This window comes from Canis lupus, chromosome 29, assembly GCF_003254725.2.
Source record: "Canis lupus dingo isolate Sandy chromosome 29, ASM325472v2, whole genome shotgun sequence".
NCBI classification, from domain to species: domain Eukaryota; kingdom Metazoa; phylum Chordata; class Mammalia; order Carnivora; family Canidae; genus Canis; species Canis lupus.
In genome coordinates, this window is record NC_064271.1 from 19641181 (window position 1) to 19654458 (window position 13278).

At 36.5% G+C, this 13278-nt stretch overlaps 1 protein-coding gene across 11 annotated transcripts in view; it reads right to left on the reverse strand.

Moving 5' to 3' along the window:
* The window catches only part of NCOA2 (nuclear receptor coactivator 2), a 293591-nt gene that overhangs the window by 215253 nt on the left and 65060 nt on the right, over positions 1-13278 (reverse strand). The window contains exon 1 of one of the 11 annotated variants that reach the window (XM_049103795.1): positions 4554-4604. The exons of 9 other annotated variants lie outside the window; for them this stretch is intronic. The gene's annotated coding sequence lies outside the window, so the exon portion shown is untranslated. Of the gene's footprint in view, positions 1-3364; positions 3525-4553; positions 4605-13278 lie in introns of those variants that run through there. One more of the 11 variants, XM_049103797.1, reaches the window with a different exon arrangement.

Here is a 13278-nt window from a genome sequence, read left to right on the forward strand (position 1 = left end):
ACAGCAATGACTATAACCATTACTGAAGTTGTAGAGATCAACCAACTAGCCAAATAGCCACAAAAGTGAAGTGCTCAGAACTTTTAGAAATATTTTAAAGAATCTGTTTTACAACTGCTTTTACACTTGTATTTCTAGGTGCTACAAAGCCAAATAGAACCTCTGTCATTAGGCTGTGTCATGAGACTTCTATTAGGTACTTTCTTGACGTTAGTGAGAGGCAAGCTAGTATTCCATCACCACTTGAAACCCAAGGACTGCCAATTACTGAGTCAGATTTAACTAATACATAAACTACTCAGACTATGATAAACACTTTGGGAGGCTCATCAAATTTTTCAACAGCTAGTCAGTGAGTATTTATTGAGTCCACTGTGTATACAACCTTGTACTGGAAACTTGGCACACATATCAATGTCCAAACATAATCCCTGCCCTCAAAGAGTTTACCATCTACAGGAAATAAACAAACAAGAAATTAAAGAAAAATGCAGGAAAATATATCATTCTTAGTATAATAGTTGGCTGAAGATGGTTATGCTGAGTGGTTGGTGGACAACTGATGTTCATTAGAAAAGCTTCTTTGAGTCAGTCAGGTTTTTTTATGTTTTAAAAACAGAAGAGAATATCATGGATGACTAATAGATGAGAGGTAGTTATAAATTACAAATTGGACAGTAAGAAAGCACATCAATGCAGGATGAAACTTAAGTAATTTTCACAGTGAAAAGCAAAATTATCTGAGGTAGGAAAAGAATAACATTTAGCAAACTTTTAAAAAGTTATTGAATTTAGAGTGATAATAGCCTAATCTGAAAATTTAATAAAACTTCTTAAATGAGTATTGGCACATTAACTCCTTTGCTATTTATTCAAGCTGGGGTGAGGGTAGTAATTGTCTGAGGATACTGAATTTACTACCAAGACCAAGTTTCTATAAAACAATGGGTAAATCAAATGGCTGATTATATAGTTATGTTGTCTCACTCAGTAAATATTGCCTACCAAGCTATCTTTAATCTTTCTGTCATCTGATGTGAGCCTATGAGTAGAACTTTCAGATTTTCTAGGAAAAAATAAAACAAATCCAAATAGAGGGCCAAAATTTAAGAATATATATATGTATACATAAGTGTTCAAATATTACATGGCAAGTTAACAGTCTTACCACAGCATCGTGACCCTCAGCAGGGATAAACAAACTTTCCCACTCAGGGTCCCACTTCCTGAGTCCAGACCTTCAACTGTCCCGAGAACTGGTCCCACATACCCTAATGAAATCTGCAACTCTCTCTCTCTCCTGATCTTTTTTTTTTTTTTTTTTTTAAGATTTTATTTACTTATTCATGAGAGAGACAGAGAGAGACACAGGCAGAGGGAGAAGCAGGCTCCATGCAGGGAGCTCAATGTGGGACTCGATCCCAGGACTCCAGGATCACGTCCTGGGCCAAAGGCAGACACTAAAACGCTGAGCCACCCAGGGATCCCTCCTGATTTGTCTTAAATAATAAAGCACTCCATTTCTCAAGATATTCATATGCCTAAGATGCACTAATTCTTAGGACAAAATACACCAAATAAGCTTGTGATTATTTCACTTCATATTTCCCTATCTTCCTCATCCTATCAAAATATATATGGTATCTAACTCCAAAAATATATGCTGACATTTATCTTGTCAATTTGTGTCCAAAATCGAGCACAAATTTCATTCACTTACTCCTTTTAAATTTATCAAGCACCAGGTTCCAGAGGGTATAAAGAAAGTTGTATTTTTTTTTTTTAAGAAAGTTGTATTAATATTATCCTTACTCTTACAAAATGTACTCTATAAGCCAACAATCTCTAAAAGAAAATTAATACCCTTTCCTACTCATTCCAAGAAGACTTTGCAATCCCTAGAACTTGCTCTATAGAGCATCAGAATAAGTCTTCTGTTTTCAAACTTGGCCTCAGGTCTGGGGCAGCTCTTTCAAGTGAAGTCAGTTCTACCTTTCTTCCTCTAATAAAGTTATTATTCACTCTGTTCTTTTAGATTTTCTTAAGATTATAAAAAGAATGTTCATTTTGAAAAACAGAAGAGAGAAATATGTTCACTACCACCCTCCACCCCTAAAGCACCTTTTGTCAATAGTTCAGTTATATTTCCATTTAGTGTATTTCTTTCAGGTGTTTTTCTATCCCTATCTTTAAATATTCCCTATTTAACAATACTGTTTCACTGTTTACAGAAACTGCAAGATGGAAATCTTTGTACATAAATCTTCATCTAGATATAGGACTACTTCCTTAAAACAATATTAGGAGTAGCATTCCTAGGTCAGAAGATTTGATGGACTGATGGTAAGGCAAGGTTCCTGATCTCTAAAGCCAAAATGATTTTCAGAAAATACCAATTTACACCACAAACCAGTAGTTCATGAAAATGTTCTTTGGTTACAACCTAATTAACAAAGAGCAGATTCGTTCATTCATTCAATTTACTAATCTGACAGGTAGAAAGTGGCATCTTACTACAGTTTTCACTTTTTTTTTTTATTTAAGAGTCTAATCTATTTTTCATAGATGTTAAAATGAAACTTAGCTTTCCCCAGAAATGGGCCACCCATGTCAGATGGGTCAGATGGGTGACATGGGTGGCCCATTAACTCGGTCTAGTATTCTGGTCTTTCTGGCCAAAGCTTAGTCACCTCTATATCATCACCTCATAAATGGAGGCCATTACCACCAACTAAGCAGTAGACTGATCTCCCTGAAACATACCGACCATACTAGTGACAGAGGCAGCTCAAATGGAGTGACCAGCAAACCAGCTTGTACTACTCTACCTCCCCTTAACTGACTGGCAAGACAAGTCAAAAACACTGGGTTAACATCTAACAGATTTCCACAGAAACTCCAACTGTTCTTAATAGTATTTTTCTCAATTTTCCCTTAGTACCTATATGATATACTTCAATGTAGTACTACTTTCAAAGTTTTATAGTACTTGTAACACAAACTGAGTCTGTGTATACACACACACACACATATATGCCTAAAGCACACAGGCTTTTACCCTTATTATTTAAGTTTTCTCACATATATATGAAAGGATATAGGTATTTCACTATTACTAGTTCAAAATAGTGATAGCAATAAAACTAATATAAATAAAGTCACAGAAAACTGTCCCTTGTTTTTCATATACATACAGAGACAGACAGACAGACAGCAAGCACACACCCGAGCACAACACTGTAATCCCTACAATTACACAGAGAACCTAAACTCGAAGGGCATGTCTTTTGAAAAATTATCTGTAATATAGAAGGTTCACACAAGGAAAAGTGATAGCAAGTTTTTAATCTTAATTTAATGTTACCTATATACAATGAATCAGGAAGACTGCTGGGTCATATCCTCAGTGAGCCAATGTTGAAGACTGAAGCCCCAAAGCTAGCGAAGTACCCTTGTCCCTTATGCAGACTTACTCCTAGACATATAGGTAGCTCAAAGCTATCTCCCCAACAGTCATGATCTTCCAGATGCCTAAAAGGCAGAACAGGAGAGGGGGTGAGAAATTTAACTTTCAGTAATTTTAAGCTTTAAAGTAAATTTATTGGTAGTAGTCCATAAACTCAACCCTGACTTATAAAAGGCAGAAATGGTCTTAAAAGAATTAAAGGCCTCAGCTACCTTACTGAGATTCTAATAAATAACTTATTTACTGGGTTTCTCTAGAGACGGCACTCTCAATAGGACAATCAGTAACTCACTCAGTCCTGTCCCATAGCTCTTTACCAACAACTAACTCACTTCACTGCCTTTGCTTAAGCTTTCCTTGCCCAACCTCAAATTTTCCATTTCTGTTACAAAATTACATACATTCTTAAAGTTTGCCCAGAGAGGTTAATACATTCTGCTTTATATCACCGCTTTCCTTACAACATAAGCACACATGACCAGTCTTCAACAACAATCTTGCCATCTATTTGTTTACATTTTGAATAATGGTATTATATAAGGAATATACCTAAAATAGGTTCAGTACGCCTGGTAAAAGAATACGGCAGTATGCCTCCTGTCCTCATAAATGTGTATCTACATTTATCCTGAAATTCTTGCAAAATCCATAATCCTTTCAATCCATTCAAATATTGTCCAAAGGAGATAACTTGAAGCCGAGTACCAAAACTTTTTTAGCTGATATTTCAAAGATAAGTATTTCAAACAATTCTTCAACCCACCCTCTAAATAATACCCCCCCAAAAAAATAGTGGATCAATCACACTGACTGCTAAGAGTTAATTCAGTTAAAAGGCAACCAGTTAAACAAAGCAGAAGTACAAACTGAAAATACAGGTTCACGAGCAACCAAAATGCCCCAGCTAAAGCAAACCTACTAAACTGTGGAAGGAAACCTACTTGGATTTCCAAAGTCATGTTTAATCTTACTAAAGAAAGCATTCATACACTAGATAATATGATTAAACACTGATGTATTCAAAGAGTTGAAACAGAATGAAGATAGGCAGATAAAACAGATAGGTTTTTAAAGCTGCATCACCTACCAAGTGCTTCCAATAATCCTCAGTCCTTTGGGAGACTGCATTTTAATGAACCGACGACATGCATCCCAGAGGTTCAACCCACATTTCCTGATTTCTATGACAAAGATTGTCATTAACCTACCAAGATCACCAGGAATGCAGTACCAGTGTGGCCACACTTAAATAAACCTTTCATCTACTTGAGCAAAACAAAAACACTATGAAACTGGTATGGCAAGTTATACAACTCAGCACTATTATACATTAGTTTCAGATGAGACCGCCTGACTAATCAGCGTACCTGAGACTCATACAAGAAAGCCAAACACGTGGAACTTGCATGAACTTGGAAAAACAAGAACTGATCAAGTCAAGCAATTTTTAGAATAACTTACTGTAAGATTACAAAAACCACCCTGTGGACAAAATTCTAGATCAAGTCCTATAGATTACGTGCAACTGCTATATAGCAAAGAAGATCCTGATTTTTCAGTGATAAAGGTCTTTATTGAGTTCTTCTACAATTTGTAAATTTGTGAATAAAGATCTTTACCATTCTTAAATTCCTTTGAAAATTCCCTTAAATGAAACTAAATGAAACACGTAATTTCTAGAATACTGCACTTGTCCTCTTTGTAGGAAAAACTTCATTAATATCACTGATTAAACAAGCAATCAAGGCTCGCTTATAAAGACAGGGATTAGGGGGAAAAAATAAAACCTCAGAAGTATTCAACCAATCTCCATATAAGTGTATACATTTACATTAAATATTTTTTTGTTCTAAAACATAACTTTCAGTTTCCCTGACACTAGACACCCTACCAGAGTAAGTAAAATTAAAAAGAGAAAAAATTACTAAGACTGAGACTACCAACATATGATAAGCAACTAGAACCCCCATACAGTACTAGTCATGGTCAGAGTGCAAATTTGTACAAACACTTTAAAAAACTGATTGGCTGGTACCTACTAAAGGTCACCATACTATTATTCCCAAGGCTAAGCAATTTCAATCGTTGGTGTATTTCCAAGGTAAGTGAGTGTAAAACATATTAAAAACTAAAAACATGGAGGTGCCTGGGTGGCTCAGTCTGTTAAGCGTCTGCCTTCAGCTCATGTCACGATCTCAGGGTCCTGGGATCGAGTCTCACATTGGGCTTCCTGCTCAGTGGGGAGCCGCCTTCTCCCTCTCCCTCTGCCCCTCCTCCGACTCATATTCGCTCTCTCTCTCAAATAAATATTTTTTAAACTAAAAATATATAAGAATGTGTATAGCACCTTTATTTATAATAGCCAAAAATGGAAATGACCCAGGTATTCATCAATAAGATGAATACATAAATTTCAATATATTCACATAACAGAACACTAAACAGCAATGAAAAATGAAGAAACCAACACCACATGATACAATAAGGATGAATCTCACAAATGCAATAATGGGCAAAAGAAGCCTGATACCAAAGACCACATTATTATTATTCAGTTTTTATAAAGAACAGGGAAAACTAATCAAGAAGGATAGAGATCTATCTATGGGGATCAAGATCAGAAGAGTAGTTAGCTCTGAGGGGACACTAATGAATGGGCACATACAAGAGAGCCTACTGAGGTAGTGGAAATATTCTATATATTGATCTGGGTAGTATTTACAAAGGTGTATATGTATTTACAAATACATAAAAACTCATCTGAGTCATAGTCCATCTTACTTACCACTTACTGGCTTCCTGACCTTCAGTAAGTTTTAACCTCTCCAAATCTAATTTTTTCCTCTCTAGGGTGGGGATAATATCTTTGATATAGGGTTAATTTTAAGATTTTAAAACACTGGAAAAAATAGTTATTACCAAATTTCTTGTTTGCATCAAATGAGGAAAGTGTTGAAAGGATTTATAAATGTCAACAGCAAAAAGCACCAGCTGACATGGAGAAAAAAATCAGACACAATAAATTAAAATCAGTACTAGTCTAATGCCATATAGTATAAAAATAAAAAGTTGAACACAACAAAAATTCATGTGCAGTCACAAGAAAAAAATTATATTTATCTACTTTTAAGGATTATGAATGTGTATAATACATAGGAAAGATTTCTAGTGGAAGTGGTTAGATAAAATAAAAGCAATTTAACATCTGAAGGTTGGTTATCTTCAAGCATCCGAAAATGGTAGTTATGCAAAGCAAATAGATAATTACTGTATTAATATACAGTAATTTTTTTCTCTCTTAAATAAAAACTTTCAATTAGTTAATTTTAAAGCCTCTCATAGTCCCATTCACTTAAGAGGAGTCCATACAGAAAAGAGTTCTAACACTAAGTAAAGAATTAGTTCATTCCAAATTGCCCATAATGGTATATATAGCATTTAATTATAAAAAGCAAACTCTATGCTTAAATTACAACTTCGGCAAAAGTATTATATTTTTAACATAGTATTTCCTGGACTTTTTCTCACAAAAATGGTCAAAAGTAAAGTTATTATCACTTCAAACTGTTCTGCATATGGAAACAACAGCATAAAGCTTTCGTACTAAGCAAACCAAAATAGAATCTAACTTTTACTGACCAGCACAATGCCACAATGCTAAAGTAAAAAGCTTAAAATAACCCAACACGATAGAGTATAGCACATAAGTAATCACAGTCATTTCAATCTGTGAATTTTTACTACAGCTTCTACAGGTCTTTGAATTTATTCTAACTCAAAATTCCACCTTGCTACAACATAAAATACTCCTAAAAATTTTAAACTACTTTTAAAAACTCCCACAACTATATAAATTGTGTACATTTTCCTTTTCACAATTCTTTTCTAAGAAAATGTATAGGTAAAAACAACTAAGATATTCCTACCGTAAGCTAAAATGTCTAAAACTACTGCTATGTATTAATTTGTACCAACATTTAAAAAGCATAACACTTTGATGTTATTTTTATATCTACATTTTTTTACTGGCATTCAATGGCATCCCACCAGAGAAACCAAAGTAAAAATCAGACTTTTTCCAAAGTGAGGCTTTAATTTTCATTTAAACTTTATCTTTAAATGCTTACATTTAAATTTTCTAAAGCAAAATCTCATTCAATGAGGCAGCAATCAAATATATTGTTAACAAAATCATCACGATGTTATAGTCCCAGCAAAGGCAGCTCTTTCATACAGAGACAAATTATAGTTTTAAACATAAGTTATGACATCATGACATGAATGGAGATGCTTGAAAAGGTTAGAGTGCAAAAGTCCCTTCAAGGTCAACAGGATTTACTTTTACATTCATGTTACATGAATTCCTGTATTAAGGTTTCAAAAAAACAATACTTATGAAAAGCAGTCACTATGTGATAATGGAAGCCATTTTAAGACTTGTAAACTATTTCACTAAAAACTCAATTATATAGTAAACAGTAACTGGAATTTAGAAGGGGCTGGGGATGAAGCCAACACAATTGCTTGTAGCTAAAACCGGACAAAGTAAATACTCCCATTTTTTTTAATCTCTAGGAACTAAAAAAAAAAAAAAAAAGCTAGTCAACTTTTTCAGTTAAAAAACACAACTACACTTACGTCTGAGCAGAGAATATGTGCCAAGTTTTGCCTACTGTGAACTAAAATGGCTAGATTCATAAGGTTTAAAACGTACAGGTTTAAAACTATGCTCAATAAATTAAAAGAAAACCACCTACACTTGAATATGCTCCACAATATATTACAATATGATTCGGAGTCTATTTTAAGAACGCTGGTCTGACTAAAACTTTTTCCCAACTTATTCCTCATTCTAGATATTAAAATGAGTCTTTTTCTGTGGAAGTTAATAGAAAACTCTGCCAAAATCCCCTCTATTTTAGTCATAAGTTTTATTGTTGTTACTGGTGTTTAGGGAGGGGCTGGTGAGAAGAATATACATTATATTATGGTATATAAGATATATTGCAATTTAAATAGATTTTAACAACAAATTTTGCTGCTTATATCAAATTAATTTTTTTCCCATTTTAAATAACTCATAAGTGACCAAAGATTGTTTTGTTGCTAATCTTTAAAGATCAAACTCCAGGAGTCCATAGTTCAGGGAAACTCAAGCTTTACAAAACTGGACATGGTTGCTTAATACAGAGAAGAGTAAAAAGTACTGAAATTATCACATTGGAGATGGGGAATAAATTATTTTTATTCACAGAGTACAGTGCCTACATTTTACAGTTACCATCTCAAGTCATCTGAGCAGATCTGAAGGGTAAAAATTACCTTCATTTAACAAAGAAACAGAGAAAAATTAAGTTTAAATAATTGGCCTAGTCTTATTGCTAATGGCAAAGCCAAAATTCGAACCTAAGATTTCATACTCCAAATTCCATTTTCTACCTTTATCCAACTCACTATTTGGTTACAGCATTTGTCAGAGAGCTGGCAAGACCGGTCTTCTCCAACTGCTTACAGGGCATGTTCAAAGACTGGACTTTTTTTCTTAACTGACTTGAAAAAGTTAAGACTCAAAACTAAAATTGAACAAAGTCAAGAATAATCAGAAGCGTTCACTATTACACTGACAGATATCTCAGGGTGCTGGGGCCGTAAAATCACCCTGTGATTTTACCCACATCAGTCCCAGGTCCCCTTCAGCTCTGCACTGCTACTGGCGTAGCAAGATCTCCTGAACTCTCCAGGGCAAACGTGAAGCAGTAAACACCATCAACACTGGCCTGCCTGGGAGGTTAAGCTCCTTGCCCAGTAACAGCACTCATTTCCCTGCACCAACATCACAGTCAATCATCTGGTCAATTAGATTCTTTATCACACACTGCCAGACAATGTACCCATCCACATGCAAAAACTTTACACAAAATTTCCAAATTTCACAGGGAAGGGTCTCTGTGAAAAGAAGGGTCTGCAGTTTACCAGGGTGCCAAGGCATGGAGGTTTGAGAACCACTGGTGTGGGTGCCTACATGAACCCAGCCAATGAAGCCAATATATTGATGGTGACCAGTAAGTGCACTTGTCAATTCAGCAACTAAAGGCCACCCAGGCCCCTCCATCAGCTTGCTCAAACCAAGATTCATCACACAGGCCACCTCCCGATAGCATGCGCCAGGCCTGACCAATACAGCCAATCTATTTTCCAAGAGTGGGTAATACTGGTCAGTTATACTGTCATGCAACAAATGCTATGAACAGAAAATATGCTCATTAATTATGAATTTCACTTCTTCCTCCCTTCCTTTCACCATTTCCTCTATATCATATCAATCCTTTTCTCTTTTCTGACTGCTACTACCCTAGTCTGAGTCTTCATAATTTCACTGTTCAGTAACTTTTTCACTCATCTCTCTCATCTACCCAATCTCTTCTCTATACTGCTGCCAACCTGACCTTTAAAACAGCTTTTATCTCTATGTAACCTGAAACGATTGTTAACACCTCTCCCTAAATTTTAAGGCCTAATTTGTATCCCTCCCAATTTATTAATCCAACCTAATTCCTACTTCAGATGGATACCAGAGAACCAAATCAGCCTCCATAATTAAACAATCACTAAACAGGACCAAGTCAGCCCTCCTGCTTCCTAACACTGTATTTGTCAGCTTGACCTCTGATGGTGTCAACACACGTCATTCCCACACTAAAAACTCTCAAGAGCTCAACGTTGTTTATGTAATTAAGTTCAAACTCCTTAAGAAGACAGTCAAAATTCTCCATGATCTGGCACCCGTCTTGGCTGTTTTCTTATTACAACTGACATGCATCCTGCTCTCTAAGGACACTGAGCATGTGGCCCTTGGTGGCCCTTCTTAGCAGAGATCACCTTGGCCTTCCCTAGATCCAGGTCTTAGTGCTCACCTTGATCCACCTATCAACATCCTTCTCATCTGTCAAGGATGCTCCTACTTCATCCTTCCTTGACCTCACTTCAGAGAATTAGATCTCTCTAGTCTCTTTCCACAAAACTTTCTTTATACTGCTTATCAGGTACTGTCTTGTATTTTAGTTACATCGGTCCACACATCTTATTTTCTCTTTTAGAGCATGAAGCTCTTAAAGGAAGGGGATTCTGATCCGATCTTTCCATCTATCCTAATAACTCGCAGCACGGAAACTTTCTTGAAATACCAGTTACCATAAATACCAACAAATGGAATATATTAAATATATATATTCCATTATATATTTATATTGGATATATAGATGGATCCTTGGCAGAAGCCATCAAATACTCTTCCTAGTAGATATGGTGAGAATAAAACAGTTAAAATGACAAATGTGGATTATCTGCTGACACCCTTGCCTGAATATATTCATTCTGCTCTTCCTACATAAACCACAATCATTTTCTCAGTCACTCTGAACATGTTTCACTCATTCCTGTTTCCATAAGCTCTGCTCACACTGGCCCCCATACATGCCCTACCCCTTCTTCAACTTCCATAATAAACTTTTTCTGGAATGATAGAAACACATTCATACTCATACCACAATGTCTGTTCTCTAGAAAGCATAGCTAAGCCAGCTGCTACTAATAAGTGTCTGCCAATTAAAATACTACACTAAAACAACTGAACAGATTTTACACTAGATTGGCAAGGCTTGTTGTTGTTTAATTGTGGTAAAATACACAAAGCATAAAATTTATTGTCATAATCACTTTTACATGTACAGTTCAATAGCATTCAGTGCACTCACATTAGTGCAGACTGATCTCCAGAATTAGTTTCACCTTGCCAAACTAAAATTCTGTAGCCATTAAACAGTAGTAACTCCCTCATCCCCACCCCTCAACTACCTCCTGCCTCTGGCCCACCATTCTATTTTCTGTCCCTCTGAATTTAATTACTCTAGGTATTTCATATGAATGGATTCATTCAGCGTTTGTCTTTCTATGACTGACTTACTTCACTTAGCAAAGTACCTTCAAGGTACATCCAAGTCATCAGAATTTCCTTCCTTTTGAAGGCTGAATAATATTCCATCGTGTGCATATACCACGTGTGCATACCACATTGTATTTATTCATTCACCTCCCAATACACAGAGTCGCTTCCACCTTTTGGCTATTATGAATGATGCTTCAATGAACGTAAGTGTTTAAATTAGGGTTTAAGAGAACTCAATCACCCTGGGGGTGCTGCATGGAGAGAGGACAAAGGTACCTCATAGGCAAAGAAAGTCACCTTACAAAGCAGGCAAAACTGCAACAAGTTGCCCCTTATAATACTGGAGATAGGTTTAAATATACAAAGATACCAAGAACCAAGAGCTGCTCCCAAAACAAATTAGGAGTTAGTGCTAACATAAGTTTGTTAGTATTTTTTTAATACGTGGCATAGACCCAATATTGACAACTTTAAGGGTGATGCCTATGTACATGTATATACATATATAGGGCCTCTCCTCCACTGCTGAGAAGAACCACCAGTCATACTCAAACAAATGAACCTCTGCTATCACTTGTCCTGGAACATATTAGAAAAGTTGTCCTTGACAAAAGCAGCCCCTTTAATGCTGGCACTTCTGGTATTCTCTATGGAGCTCATTTAGAATCAGGCAATAATACTGTCACTTTCTTCTTCCGTATTTCTAGCTTCCCCCATAAACTCAAACACAGCTCACATTCTTAACCCCCAATTTCCAGGATAAGAGAATAGAATTTGTTCTTGATACAGGAACTTTCACCTGTAGAAGGAGGATTTGCGAATGACTGCACACAAAGCCAGATGTGGGTTCACTCACAGGCAGAAGCTGTCACACTGCCTGCCTCCCAAACATCTAGAAGAGCAAGATGATAAGAATTCCTGCTGACAAATCCCTCCCAGGAATCCCTGTCTGGTGAGCAAAAGCATGAGAGGAAGGGGTCTGACAAAGGAAAGCATCTGGACTCAACTTTCCAAGAAAGATCCTTCTGGATAAGGATACTGATTAAGATACTGATTAAGAGGAGACTGATTAAGAGCACACACTCTGAAGGCAGCATTGAGATTTGAATAATGGCTCTCCACACACTAGCTGTGGGGCCTTAGGCAAGTTACCTAACCTCTGTGTGCCACCTGCAAAATACAGGTAATAACCATACTCTCCTCATAGTGTTGCTATTCTAAGTAAATGAGTTAACATTTTAATATTTTATTTATTTATTCATGAGAGAGAGAGAGAGAGAGGCAGAGACACAGGCAGAGGGAAAAGCAGGCTCCATGCAGGGAGCTGGATGTGGGACTGGATTCCAGGACTCAAGGATCATGCCCTGGGCCGAAGGCAGGTGGTCAACCGCTGAACCACCCAGGGATCCCCCAAATGACTTAATATTAATGAAGCACTTAGGACAATGCTTGTCCCAAAGTAAGCACTATAGCTACAAGTGTTTGTAAAATAAAGAGTAGTTTAAGTCTATGAAAATGCATGATACTGCAAAGGCACAATGAAGTCCTGGTACTTCAACCAATTTTTTTTTTAGATTTTATTTATGTATTTACTAATGAGACACACACAGAGAGAGAGGCAGATACACAGGCAGAGAGAGAAGCAGGCTCTACGCAAGGAGCCCAACATGGGCCTCGATCCTGGGACTTCAGGATCACACCCTGGGCTGAAGGCAGGTGCTAAACCGCTGAGCCACCCAGGGATCCCCCTTTCAACCAATTTTTAAATGTGCACATTCCTCAATATACACATGCATAACCACAAATTAAATTATTCGTACCTTAAAAGTCAGTAAAACTGTATTGCGATGATGCATGCCCAGAAAAG